The sequence below is a fragment of the Rissa tridactyla genome, chromosome Z (genome assembly GCF_028500815.1).
Source record: "Rissa tridactyla isolate bRisTri1 chromosome Z, bRisTri1.patW.cur.20221130, whole genome shotgun sequence".
In the NCBI taxonomy this organism is placed as follows: domain Eukaryota; kingdom Metazoa; phylum Chordata; class Aves; order Charadriiformes; family Laridae; genus Rissa; species Rissa tridactyla.
Window position 1 is genome coordinate 78,380,285 of NC_071497.1, and position 12,985 is coordinate 78,393,269.

General features: G+C 43.2%; 1 protein-coding gene across 38 annotated transcripts in view; it reads right to left on the reverse strand.

Annotated features, from left to right (window-relative positions):
• CELF4 (CUGBP Elav-like family member 4) overlaps positions 1–12,985 on the reverse strand; it is a 687,335-nt gene that overhangs the window by 57,764 nt on the left and 616,586 nt on the right. The gene's annotated exons all lie outside the window — the stretch shown is intronic.

Here is a 12,985-nt window from a genome sequence, read left to right on the forward strand (position 1 = left end):
CTTGCGGGTGAACAACTGAGGCCAGCATCCCAGTTCCTAGTTTCCTCCAAAATTCAAACTTCTAGGCTGTCATTAATGATTCTCTCTGTTGCCTTATTGTTTCAACATATAGAAAATCTTCTGGCCCAGTAGGTTGTCCTCATCAGAGGACAAAGATCTGGACTCAGTGCAGAAAAATGTAGAAGCTTTTGTTGGATGACTGTGGTGGGATTTGTGAACTGATTTATTTTGATGGAATGTGTTAGCTCTGTCCATGCCAGAACGCTTGAGCTGGATTACCCTTTCACACTGCTGTTTCTTGTAACCCCCATGTCCAGTGAGAAATCCTTGTCCAGCCTTGGATACAGGATTCAGTATGCTGGGCAGGGTGTACATCTCATCACCAAGCAGCATCTCTTCAGCACTCTTAAATTAGGGGAGCAAAAACAGTACCTGAGGGACCCGAGTTTCCTCTCCATGAACATTTAATATTGCAATTTTCTGGGTGAGTTTTACAGTGTTTGGCTTATGTCTGCAGTCAACACTGGTGCAGAACTGGCTGCAGAAGTCTGTGAAAAATGTAGAGCCTTTGGGGATGAAAGAAATCCCTCTCCTCCCCAAAATCAGATGAAAGGTCAGTAACTGAGATTCTTAAATTTCTGATAGGAGGCAGAGATGGGAAGGAATAGATCTGCCAGGGAAGCAAGGCACTGATATTTTTTTGGCTGCCTCCAAGGACGTCCTAACTTCATGGGTTGGTTGATTCCCCACAGCGTGGTCTCCCGGGGGGAAAAGGGGTGCAGGGAGGGGGGATGCGGCAGCATCCCCGACAGCAGGCAGACAGTTGCCTTGGGAGCCAGGCTGCCACCGAGCCTGGGGAGATGGGCAGGTGAGCTGTCAGGAGACTGACAAAGAGCAGCCGAAATCATCACGCTCCCTGGGTACGCTTCCCTTTTGACACACTGGTATTCGCTGATGGAAATACAGTCAGTGGGGAAAATGCCAGCTCAGCCACTGGCCACGGCCATAGAGGAAGACGAGCTCTGTGCCAGAGCAGCTGGGCTGTTGCAGGGCCCTTGTTTTTCTAGCAGAGGTGGGATTGCCTGGGATTACACAGAGGGGAGTGTTATTAACTGGATTACACGCACCCCGATGTAGTTGCAACCAGAAAAAAAATAATCTTGGTGAAAGCAGAGTTGCTCTGCTGCAAATTGGGAACAGCACAGTAAACCATAACTATGGATGCACATATATATAAATCCAAGCTATGCATATTCAATAGCTTCTCCGGATCCTTGGTTATGAATAAAGACTTGAAGAATTAACTTGCTTAAAAAAACCCCAAAACTCTAAGGCCACACAATGAGCGATGTTCCCTGGATTAGCAGCCTGCTCTGAGAGGAAGTGATTTTCATTGGCAAAGAATCTTTCTTTTTGACCTGTTAGTCTCTCTCTAATAAATCTATAACCCACTCAAACAATGTGGTGAAGAGCAAGGGGGTGAAAGGAGTGCTTCAGGAAAACAAAGGGATGAATGTTCTATTCAAGGGTGGAGAGCAGTCTTCAGAACTCATTATGAGAGCAAAACAGAAAGGAAGGTGGGGGGGGGAGAAAAAAAAAATAGACAAAATTCCCCTGCATTTCCGCTCAAGGCTGGGCGACTTTTCATTTTTTTAAATCACATGGTGTAGTTATTGATCCTTCCCCAAATCACACTCTTAATTGCAGCTCATCGACAAATGAATATTTTAATGCATACATTTCCTGCTAATTATCACCTGGACCAGTCCTTAATTAGATTTCAACACTCATTTAATTAACCCTGATCCAAGAGACTGTTTGGTAACCTGAATCTAATGATTTAAACCTATTTGCAGCTGTATTGGGGAGAGGCACTGGTCCAGAGCAGATTGGGCTGTTCAGAGCTGCTGTCGTGGTTTGCAGAGCAGAGGCTGCAGCACGGTGGGCACAATGCAGCGCGGAGAATTTTGAAACTGAATGAGGTGAATGAGTATTCATCTCTACAAATGGGTTTTGAAGATGTGACCTTCTCTAGTTAGCTGGACAGAGAAGTGTAAATAAGTTGGTGTCTTCTTCCTTCCCTCTTTCTTTCTGTCTCTATTTGCCCTGGAAGTCCTAGGGCCAGAGAACTGCCTCAGGAAATTGCTGATGACTCACAGTGTTGAAAACCAAGCTATTATCATAGATGGCATCATGAAAACTTGGGTAACCTCCACATGAATTTCTTGCCCCTGGAGTGTTCTTCCCTCCTGATGTGAGTGGTAGTGACTGCACAGCAGCCGTTTGACCCAATGGGCTCTAAGACTGCTTCTTGTGAGATGTTTTTCTAGGTTGCCTGTCACAGCAGGACTTCAGGCCTCTTTGAACATCACTATCATATACGCAGGTCAAAAAGGCCATTGGCAAATAGAAGCAAGTTAGAGCACACGCTACAACGAAAGAGGAGAAAAAGGAAGGCTTTTTAAGAGTGCTCTGGAACAAGATGCGCATGTAAGCAGTTAAAGATAGGTAGGTAGTAGAGATGCTGCGTTGCTCTTGAATTGAAGGTTGGCCTTGGGGTTGATGCTTTCTGTATGTGGTTCCTCATGTGCAGCCCTTTCACATGGCCCAAAGGAAATCAGGCAGTAAACTCTATTAGGTCACCCAGTGCAGAATTTTTAGCAGAGCCAAACAGTGCTGTTCATCTACAACACCACAAGACTGCTTTCTACTCCAGTGACTCCCACTAATCCACTGGACATTCCCTAAAATGGGCCAGGTTTTCCATGGGGTAAAAGCTGCAGAGCCCTTCATCTGGACTATTTATTGCTTCCGCAAGCAGTTAAACCGTGGTGTAAATCAGCTGTTGTCTGCTGACAAAGGCAATAGGTCCTGTCTGCTCGGTCATTTATTAGTAATACATAATCTCTCTCTCTCTTGCCGGCTGTTGGACTGGACCTTATATTTCTCCAGCCCCCGGGAGAGTTACAGTGGGTAAGTCAATAATGTTTGAAATGTACTTTGAGATCTCTGTGTTAATTTTGCATTTTTAGCGAGGGAAGGACCTGTTTATTTCTCTACCTTGCAGATCCACAGTTGAAAGGTAGTATCATGAAAGTGAGCATTCCTGCTGGTGCCTCTGCAATAGGCTGCTTGGAATTGGCATTTATCTCCTTTCCCATCAAATCAACCTCCTTTTTCAAGTGCTTTGATATCCACTGATGAAAAGAATAATATAAGGGCTAAGTATTATTATGCTTTCCCTATTCTCTCTTGGGCCAGCAAGTCTACTTGACTATCTTGCTTCCTGTGTGATAATGAATTGCTCCCCTTAGTCAGCAGAGTCAGATGCTCTCTAGGCTGGCGGGGCGAGGGAAAAGATGGAGGAAAAATCACCCTGTGCCACACTCACTTTGTAATCCCTAATCAGAGTCCTCTGTGGGAAAAACTAATTTCCCAGCCTGTCTTGACGTGTGAAATAAAGTCATTCTTGAAAACAGGAGCTTGACAGGTCACTTGTGAAATTTCATATTCAACTAAAAATAAAATATCCATTCATTGATATTTCATTTAAAGGCGAAGGAAAAGAAATTTTTTGACTGGTTGTCGGGATTTTTTCCCATTAGTTATGGCCTTCCAAATGGAGTGTACACACAAATTAAGCAAAAGCTTTTCAGAAGACCAAATAATACTGCACGGCATCAGGAAAAGCTGCTTCTCCCTAGAACAACATTCGTAGGAAAAGTTTTGTGAAGATGTTTCCTTGCAGAATATATGCCTGAATTTTCTTTTCCTTTCAACCTTATAAGTCTCCTCTAACTCAGTAGTTTACCGATCTCTACAGACAGTTAGACATCTTTTTCTTGAAAATGTGGTGAATTTGGACCTAGTTTGCCAAAGCCATTACATCGTGTTTCACTTTAAGCTTAGTGAATGTCCCATTGGAGGTAAGCATCCAGCTAAGTACTTTACTGCAAGGGTATTACTCTCATACAGGTGGACTTTTACATCTTGGTTGGCTCATAGGGAGCCAGTCAGAAGTTCTGGGACAAAGATATTTAAAAAAAGGCTTGTTACATTAAAGTTCCAGTGACTAATGCTCTTGACTGTAAGAGATCTGAATGTGCAGATCCTATTAAGCACCTTCCAAAAATGTCAGCCATGCATACCATCCAAGATACTTAAATGAATAGGTGCTACTGTATACTTCTCATTTGTGCAATCAGACCACCTTTCTCAACGTCACCATGCGAATAGGATTGCTCGTGTTGGAAGTTTTGCCTTAGCACTCCCTTTGCAACTGCAATGTGGAGCAGGGAGAATGCTTATCTTCCGCAAACCATTCAGGGTAGTATTTGCACGCAAGGATCCTTGAAATTAAGGCCTGAAAGCCAAAGGAGGATTTATTTGCTTTGGGGTCTGTCAGATCAGGTAATGGTATGATACCTCCTAACTTTGAAAGCAAAACCAGGTGGATTTTTTTTAAATGCTTTTCTTTAAATGTGTAGCTCTACTGAAAATAGGGATGCTGAATTAGCCGGTGGGGGTTTGACCCCAACGTGGGATTTTAGACATGCAAGAAAGAAACTCGTGTCCAATGAAAACTGTAGAGCAGAAGGAATTTTAGCTAGGTAGAAATGTAATTACCCATGCTGTAAGATGGCAAGAAGACCAGGACTAACATCCCTACCCTCTTGTGAAATATGCTGTGTTATTCTGTACTCAGGGCTTCAATTTCATGTCTCATCTGCAAGATGAGTAGGATGGCAGTCACTAGGAGCGATTTCCACTGCACAGTCCTGAGAGCTGGTTTAGACACACTTGAGACGAGAGTGACAGAGACGGAGCGGGGAAAGGAGGCATTCATCCAGGGCTGGAGTGACAGACCCTTTGATAATGCTGCTCCCTCGGTAGAGGAGATTCTTCATGCAATGTCTAAGCAGAGAGAGTTGCTGCAGGAACTTCCCTTCACAGGTCTCCGGAGCTGTAATTTATTTGGAGTGGAAGCTTGATTTAGGTTTTACTTGCCCATACAACACTTAGCAGGTGTCTCTCTGAGCTAAAGTTATTGCTTTCCGCAGGGCAACAGAGTCATTGACTCCTGGTGGCACTGTACCCAATTCTAATTAGAAAGACTTCACTGTATAACCCGGCTATTAGTATGCCCCTCAAATCAAAGCCAGATATCCAAACAACCTAAACTTCAAAGCAGAGTTCTTCAAGCAGCTCTGCGTTTTTTAGCTCAGTCTATGGATGATAAAAGTCCTCACAGAATCATTTGCCTTCCTTAATGCATTATGAAGTGGAAAATGTTGTTATACTGGTAGACTGGAAATTCTAACCTGCTATTTAGGAATATGAAAGCAATAAATAATTCTTTTTTGTCTGTTTGAAGAAAAACTTAAAATCCAGAATTCAAAAGAAAATGTTACAGATTTCCCATTCCCAATAAGAGTAACATGGTTTGGAAGATAAGGTATATTTAGTTCTGTATTTACTAAAAATATACTTTCCCTGAAAATATTCTTACAGCAACGTATGCTGACTTGCCATAATTTTTTAATGAATTTTTATTGCTATTGGTAGCTGCAGCACAGAGTCCCATGAAAGCTAGTTACTGAATGGTCTGTCCTTCAGTCTAAATAGGCAAGGATGAAAATAAGAGAAGTGGAATAATTCCAGAGCCATAAAGCGAATTGTCTTTTGTCACAGCAAGGCAGCATCACAACCAGGTATGGAGCCCTTGATGCTTTGTGACTACGTTCACATGAGCTCCACTCTTCCTTGGCAGTTCAGGATGAGGATGTGAACATGCTAAAATGACTTGGAAAGAAACAGATGTTGAGGAAGGGCTGGCAAACTGGGAAGGTACGTTTCAACTGTGCATGTGGCATAAAAGAAGATTTCAGCAGCACCGAGTTGCAAACGTGCTGCACATGATTAAACATCCCAGATCACTCTCATGCTGTACGACTCAAGGCTATCATGGTGTAAAGCGTGTTGCTTGACTGGGATAGTAAGAAGTATTTGCATTTTTGTAGAATATTTAAACTAAACATCTCCAAGCAATGTAAGACCACAGGATCATTGATTGATAAATAATTCTGCCTGCAGGGAGGTATCGCCCATGCTTTAACATGGTGAAACAGGTGGTCAACCGAAGATGTGATACGGTGTAAACTCAGTGAAGCTCTGCTGGTTTTGGTGGAACAAGAAGTTGGTTTATGTCAAAGGGTCTGCCCTTACTGCATTCCACTCCACCGAGACTGAAATGTGTCTCCTTACTGGTGTGTGACACCTGACAACCGCTATTCCTGTGAGTACCACACAGACCTTTGGGATGGGAAGTCAAGCACATTCCCCTACCTGACTTTACTTGCCAGGGAACATCCGAGGCAAAGTCATTGGTGTTTGGTAGGATGCTTTGCATTTGTGCGGACTTCAATTGAGGGCCTTATCTGAAAGTTATAGTTTTGGTCTAAATACATCTTTGCCCTTTAAAAATTCATTTTGATCTTCGCAAAACACATTTGGGTAATAGCTACTGAACCACTTAACGCTGGCTATGTTTTGGATAGGGATAGCAATCTACCAATTACTAAGGTCTTTCTGTTCTCCTTACAAGAATGTGTGTTATCAATCCAGTGGGACTGAGCAGGAGCACACCTGAGCGGGACTTGGAAGGGAAACAAGCAGAAGCATCCAGTGATTTAACCTTTATTCAGAGCCCACTTAAATCAAAGGGAAGCTCCCACTGATGTAAATGAAGTTTGGAGCAAAAGAAAGAGGAAGGGAAGAAGGGGTAAGAAAGAAACACCCCCAAAGCAAGCAGGGAGGTAAAGACCTAATACTGACAACTTCATTCCTCTCTGTGGTAGGAAGAGCACATCTTTATTGGAGGAGGTTGATGGTGCCTGGTGGAACTCCCTCCAGCCCCCAGGCTGGGAACACCCCTGCCAGGCAGGGAGCATTTTATGCCTCCCGGACTGGAAGCTTATCAATGTCTCTGATATCCCAGAAAGGTTAGCATTTATGAATTATTTTAGCCCCTTCAGGTCTTAATCTCATCCAGATGAGGCAACTGTTGACTATAGCAAGCCTTACAGGGGCTGCTGCCAGTGCCAGGACTTGGGCAACACTCAGTGGTGGCATGGTCCCACTCCTGCTTTCCCCTGGCTAAATCCATGGCTGTTGGTTTGGTTCCCAACTCCCCCTGCACCTGTAAAGAGATGTTATGGTACCAATTAAATCCTTTTGTCTAGAGTGAGGCCATACAGCTCATGAGTAGTTATCCCTCTTATCCCATTTGGAGGCAATGAATGCTGCTGTTCAGAGGGAGCAAAGAAGCCTGGGGAAGATGGCAAATGAAGTCTGCCACATCCTGTGGGTCTCTTCATTGTCCTGCCAGATGCCTGCCTGGGCAGGGAGATGTGACTAGAGAAGTAAAGGCCACCTTTGATGCCAGCATCATTCATACCCCCTGTAAAGCAGCTGGGCTGACTGGATTTCTGTTCTGGGACACAGAAACATGTGATTTATCAGTTCATTTATGGAACAAGGGGGAGGCAGGGAACATGATTTTGCTTTTTATAGAAAAAATTAAGGGAAATTATGGTAACAGTGGGAAAATGCTGGCCCAAAGGTTGTAGAATCAGCTGTCTTGGTTGCAGCAGTGGGTTGGGATGGTCCATGAACCTTATCCGCCCTCCAGCCAGAACCCCCTCCTCAAAGGAAAGTGAGGCTGAACTATCAAGAGCCATTGGATTTTGATGGAAGAAATAACTGCAAATTATCATCTAGGTATTACACATCCACTGCTTCTTTCATCCCAAAGGACAACACATGACTTTATAAATGGTGTCTGGGTAGCATATTCAGAAAAATCATTCATTATTGGAAGGAGGGCCAGGCTTACTGCTGGTGAATTACAAATGGGTTCCTACTGTATTATTATTTTTAAATAGAAGGAATGTGTGTGCTGTGTCTTGCCCTGAGTTAAGCAAGCTAGTCTGTGTCTTACACAAAGACATGGCATTGAGGGCATGTTCTTTAAAGAGCAGAAGATCAACAGTGAAGAGAAAAAAAATTGGTCTAAGTTGGCATCTTTGTCCTCTTCTATCAGCTTCTCCAAAATCAACAGTGTAAAAGGAGGCCTCAGTCTCCTGCATTAATTTGAGCATATGGACTTGCATTGATGATACCCCACTTTGTCCTAGACTTTGTGACTTTGGGCAAGTAACTTTAGGGCAAATTCAACTGTGAGGCAAGAAGGGCACTTAGATGCTGGACTCCTATCAACCTTTGAAACACCCTGCTTTATATTTCTGTGTTGATGTAAAACTAAAGTCTAATGACTTTCCCATTTCCTATTTACCCTGACAGCCTGAGGGGGTCAGCGACTCTCTATCTCTCTACTGACTTTCACAAGACGGCTTTTATTAACTGAGGACTTGAGCCCATGCTGGAATCTAAATGAGAGTAAATTTTGTTGGTTAATTGATACTCTGAATCATGGTCTGTTTAATTGTTATCTATTTGCATTACGGGTTTGTCTGAGATTCTGTTTTATGCTACCTGGATTTTTTGAAGACCCCCAATGGGAAATGAGGTGGTCGACTGATCGTTTCAAATTTGACCTTCTTAATTCTATGTGTTCCAGGTTTAGGTAAATATTAAGATTTAGATGCTCAAGTATTCACTGGTTATTACTTCTCTACTGGGACTGGGAACAAGAATTACTGTTACTTTGTCTATGAACTGGTGAAATATACTGATTAATTGTGTATAAGACCAGTTAATTCCGAGACATTGTATTGTTGCTTCTTTTTCTTATATCTTGTGTCTTGTCCCTTAGAGGGACATTCGGATGGCCTAATTGCAGCCATTTTGAGTATGTATTCTAAACCATCAATTACTTAAGACAGACAGATGTCTCTCTGAGGGGCTAGTCTCTCTCCATCAACTCTAAGAGAAGTGTAGATGATAAGATTACAGATGACCCCAAAGTTTTATACTTTGACCAACACTTTCATGAAATTCAGACAGGTCAACCCTGGCCTTTAGTTGGTAAGCTGCCGAGTGTGGGAACTTTCCTGTAAGAGGTTTGTGTGATGCTTAGCACCCAGCAGTTGCATGTTAGTTCAACAATAACCACATATCCAACAGTAGTAGTCTAAGAGAAAATCTGCTAGAGTTTCTAAGAGGGTGAAGAACATGTTCCTGTTGACGCGAGACCTGCAAACACAAAGATGCGGCTCCACACACCCGACTCACAGATTTGGTTGACTTCCTGAAGATGTGTCTTGCTGGAAGTGGAATACGCTATAAGTTTTGAACTGGAGTCAAACTCCCCCAACTTTGTGGAAATGACAAACCCTCCTTCTGAGCGCTAAAGGCTGCCATGAGCCTGAGGGGAGAAGGGAGTGTGCAGCTGGATGTGTGTGCGTATTTGCGAAGAAGGGAGGAGAGACGAGGAAAGTTTCTCCTATGAAAGAAATGATCCAATTTGAAGCAAGTCCCTCATGGGAAGAGCTGTGACAGAGGCTGCTCTGTTCCTGTTAATTTTCACAGTGCAGCTGTCAGCGGGTCTGTAAATAGTACTCCGTGAAGCCAACACTTCCTATCCACACATCAACCATTCAATTAACAGAAGAACAGAAGAAGGAAATAAAGTGCACCACAGCCTTCTATCACGGCTTTGATGTTTCCCAGCAATTTATGAAAGTGTACACAAATCTAATTACAAGCCCCACTGCTTCCCATTTACATGGAGCTCCTCAAGTTCAGAGCTGTTTATATCAAAATAATTGTTAAAAATACCTCAGCTGATCTACGGCATTGTGGCCCCCCACTCACCGGAGCCACCACGCTGCTCCTCTCAGGGAGTTTCTGCCGACTCAGCGCTTTGGTGCCAGCGTGCACGCATAATAACAGACGCTTCCCCGCCGCTCTGCAAGCGAGGAGCCCAGGCAACAACTTCATCATGCCCACAAAGGCCCATTTTCCTTCTTTCCTCCACCTGCTCGGAGCTCCTTCTGCAGACTCTCGCTGCTTTCCCTTCCATCCCTAATTCACCTAAATATTCCTTTGCTGTGTTGACAGGGGGTGAGAACAGCTGCTCGGCCAGTTTCTGTAATGGGACTGTGTCTGAAGGCAACTTCACAGCGCTTTGCAAAGTCGTAACTGCACCGTAGGAATGCACAGCAATAATAATAGCAGTCATAAAAGTGAGCTGGGGTTGGTTTATTTGATGGGGTGCCTGAGCATCCAAAGCTAGGAAGATGGGAACTGGTGCCCTGTCTGCCAAGAGTTTGAGAGAGGGCCACTGAACATGATGAACTGAAAATGACGTTTGCTTCCTGGGGCAATTTTTGGTAATCTCACATTTAAGTCACTCTCACTTAGTAAACTAAAGAGATGAAAAATTCCTCCAGCTTAATTAATGGCAAAAATCTCTTACAGTATATTAAGGTAGATAGTATATTGCATAAGGCAAGAAGAGAATCCCTTCATCTGACTATTAATGGTGCTTGGATGGGAATTTTTGTGCCTTGAGCGGACTTCTAAAGAACATGGTTGGTGGAGGCTGAAAGTCAATCTTCTTCAAGTTGTTGTGTCATTCATATGTTCTTGATTAATAAAAAAATATTAAATACAACAATTAGAGATCTAATTGGTCTGTCACCTAACAACACTGAGCAATAATTGCATAATTTGACACAGGTGGTTCCTGAGCAGAGATTTGAAGTTGTTTTTGTCATTTGTGTTGTTAAGAGATGCACAGAAAAATGTTGAAATGAAAGCCCCCAAGTTAACAAAGTTTTGGGCTGCAGTACTTTTTTATTTTTTGAAGTTCAACTAAGTTGAATCTTTCTCTGTAAGGCAGACATCTGTTCAGTGCCTGTATCCAAGTCTCACATTTTCCTTTCTTTTCACAAAACCAAGGATTCCATCCGAAAAGTAATTTTCACGGAAGATGTTCAGCCAGGCGTAGACAGACTTGGGATGCTATCGCCTGGATGCAGGAGAAATGCTGTGGTTTCATGAAGCTGATGCAGACTTCTACAGTAAAACAAAAGAGGACCTGACTTGTGTGGTGGGGGAAGCCACCTTACATGTTTCTGGAGGTCTTAATGGTCTTAAATTTCATTAAATATACGATGAACGTAGTGCTGACAACTAGCGTGTTAGGCAAGTTCACAGTACATGCAACAGATCAGGAGTCAGAGGACTCATGCAGGACGCCTGATTTCTGAATCCCAAATTGCTTTAATTGGTCAGCAAACACCCAGAGCAGGACTCAGCTCCCCTTGCATTGGTTATGAAGTCAGGTGTCCACTCTAAGCCGCATGGTCAGGGCAGCTCCTTGTACGCTCAGTGGGGAGACAGATGGCGCCACGGCTCAGTCAGGCAATCTTAGACTGCTTGTCTGAGCTATGTGGGAGGAATCACCATCAGACAAGAGGCCAAGTGAAGAGCTTTAATACCTGACTTGTAGGTGGCTAGTATTATCTGGTATAGAGTCACCCTATATCTTTATCTCCAGCAAGATTACCATGGCAGCGACAAGTGCAGCAGAAGGATTTTGGGGTGGCAAGGGTCTATCACTGGTGAGCTAAGGCAATTGTGGACTCTGAGACATCTGCAGGAAGCAAGTGTTTTTAGCTTTTGTTTTTAAGCAGTATGGGTCTTTTTCCATTCTAAGTTGCACTTCAGGTGAAGAATCACTATTTTGGAACTGGGAGACCATCGGAATCTGACACCTAAAATTAGTTAAAAAACACACTTATATTTGGGTTTTAGTTTGACAGGTTTCAAAGTCTATTTCTGTAAAATAAAATTTCTCCAGAGGTATCTGTTTCTCTCTATCAATTACAATAGAAGCTTAGATGACAAACACTTAAATGGCAACCTCAGACATAGCTCCTTAGCTTCTGGATGTCTCAAATTAGGTGAGACGAGTCTCACCTCAGGTATTCAGTCTAAGGCCGTTATGGAGATCTCCATTATAATTAATGAAAAGGACAGGATGTCCAGAAGGTGATTTAGCCCATCATAGCACAGACAGATAAAGAGGAGAATGCACAAATCTACAGAAATATCTCTCTCTCTCTTTCCTTTCTCCAGGAATCCTAGACGGTATTTAAAATAGATTACAAACTTTTAGACTGTTAAAGCTAAATGAAATGAATCACACTCTTCACTTCTTCTCATCTTTATGAAGAAAATGTAGAAAACAGTACTGTTTTACCCCTTCCAGGAACTAATTCATAACAAAAGAAATTCTGAGGTGCCACAGTGGGTGAGGCAGTGAAAAAGATGCAACAGTAGCGTAGTTTTTAACCCTGTGTACTTTCTGGGTAGGATAAAAGCTGCTGCGATTTAGGTACGCGTGATGAAGTGTGGAGGAGAGTTTATTCCGTGTGGGTGGATGGACAAGGCCGTACCTTAAATGTGTTAGATGTGTTGTGCAGAACTACCCTTTGACATTTGGCCCGGAGACGGAGAAACAGAGAGAAGGAGAAAACCAAGCTGAAGATGACGCCTAGGTAGGAGCATGACTGACGGGCACGATGATAATGTCCACAGTGATTGGGAATGGAGGCGGAGGATAGAGGAGACAGGATTCGGGAGGAGAAGTTCAAGAGCTCTGTTTTATACATATTGAGCTTGATCTGACAGCTAGACATCCACTAGGAGATGCTGGAAAGACAGGCCAAGATTTTAGTTTATACAGGAGTCAGTCCTGCAGTAGAGAAGTGAGATCTGCAAGCTGTCACTATAGAAATAGTAGCTGAATTTGTGTTGGTGGATAAGGCTGCTAGGGACAAGGCTTGGATGAAGAAGAGAAGAGAATTGAGAGAAGAGACTTGTTTATGTGCCCATATGGATGGGGAAGAGACGCAGGAGTGGACAGGGTAACGAAAGCAGAAGGTAAGGGCATATAATTGTTATAAATAGATGAAAATTATGATCCCTCATAAAGGAGGACATGGAGGTCAAGTAA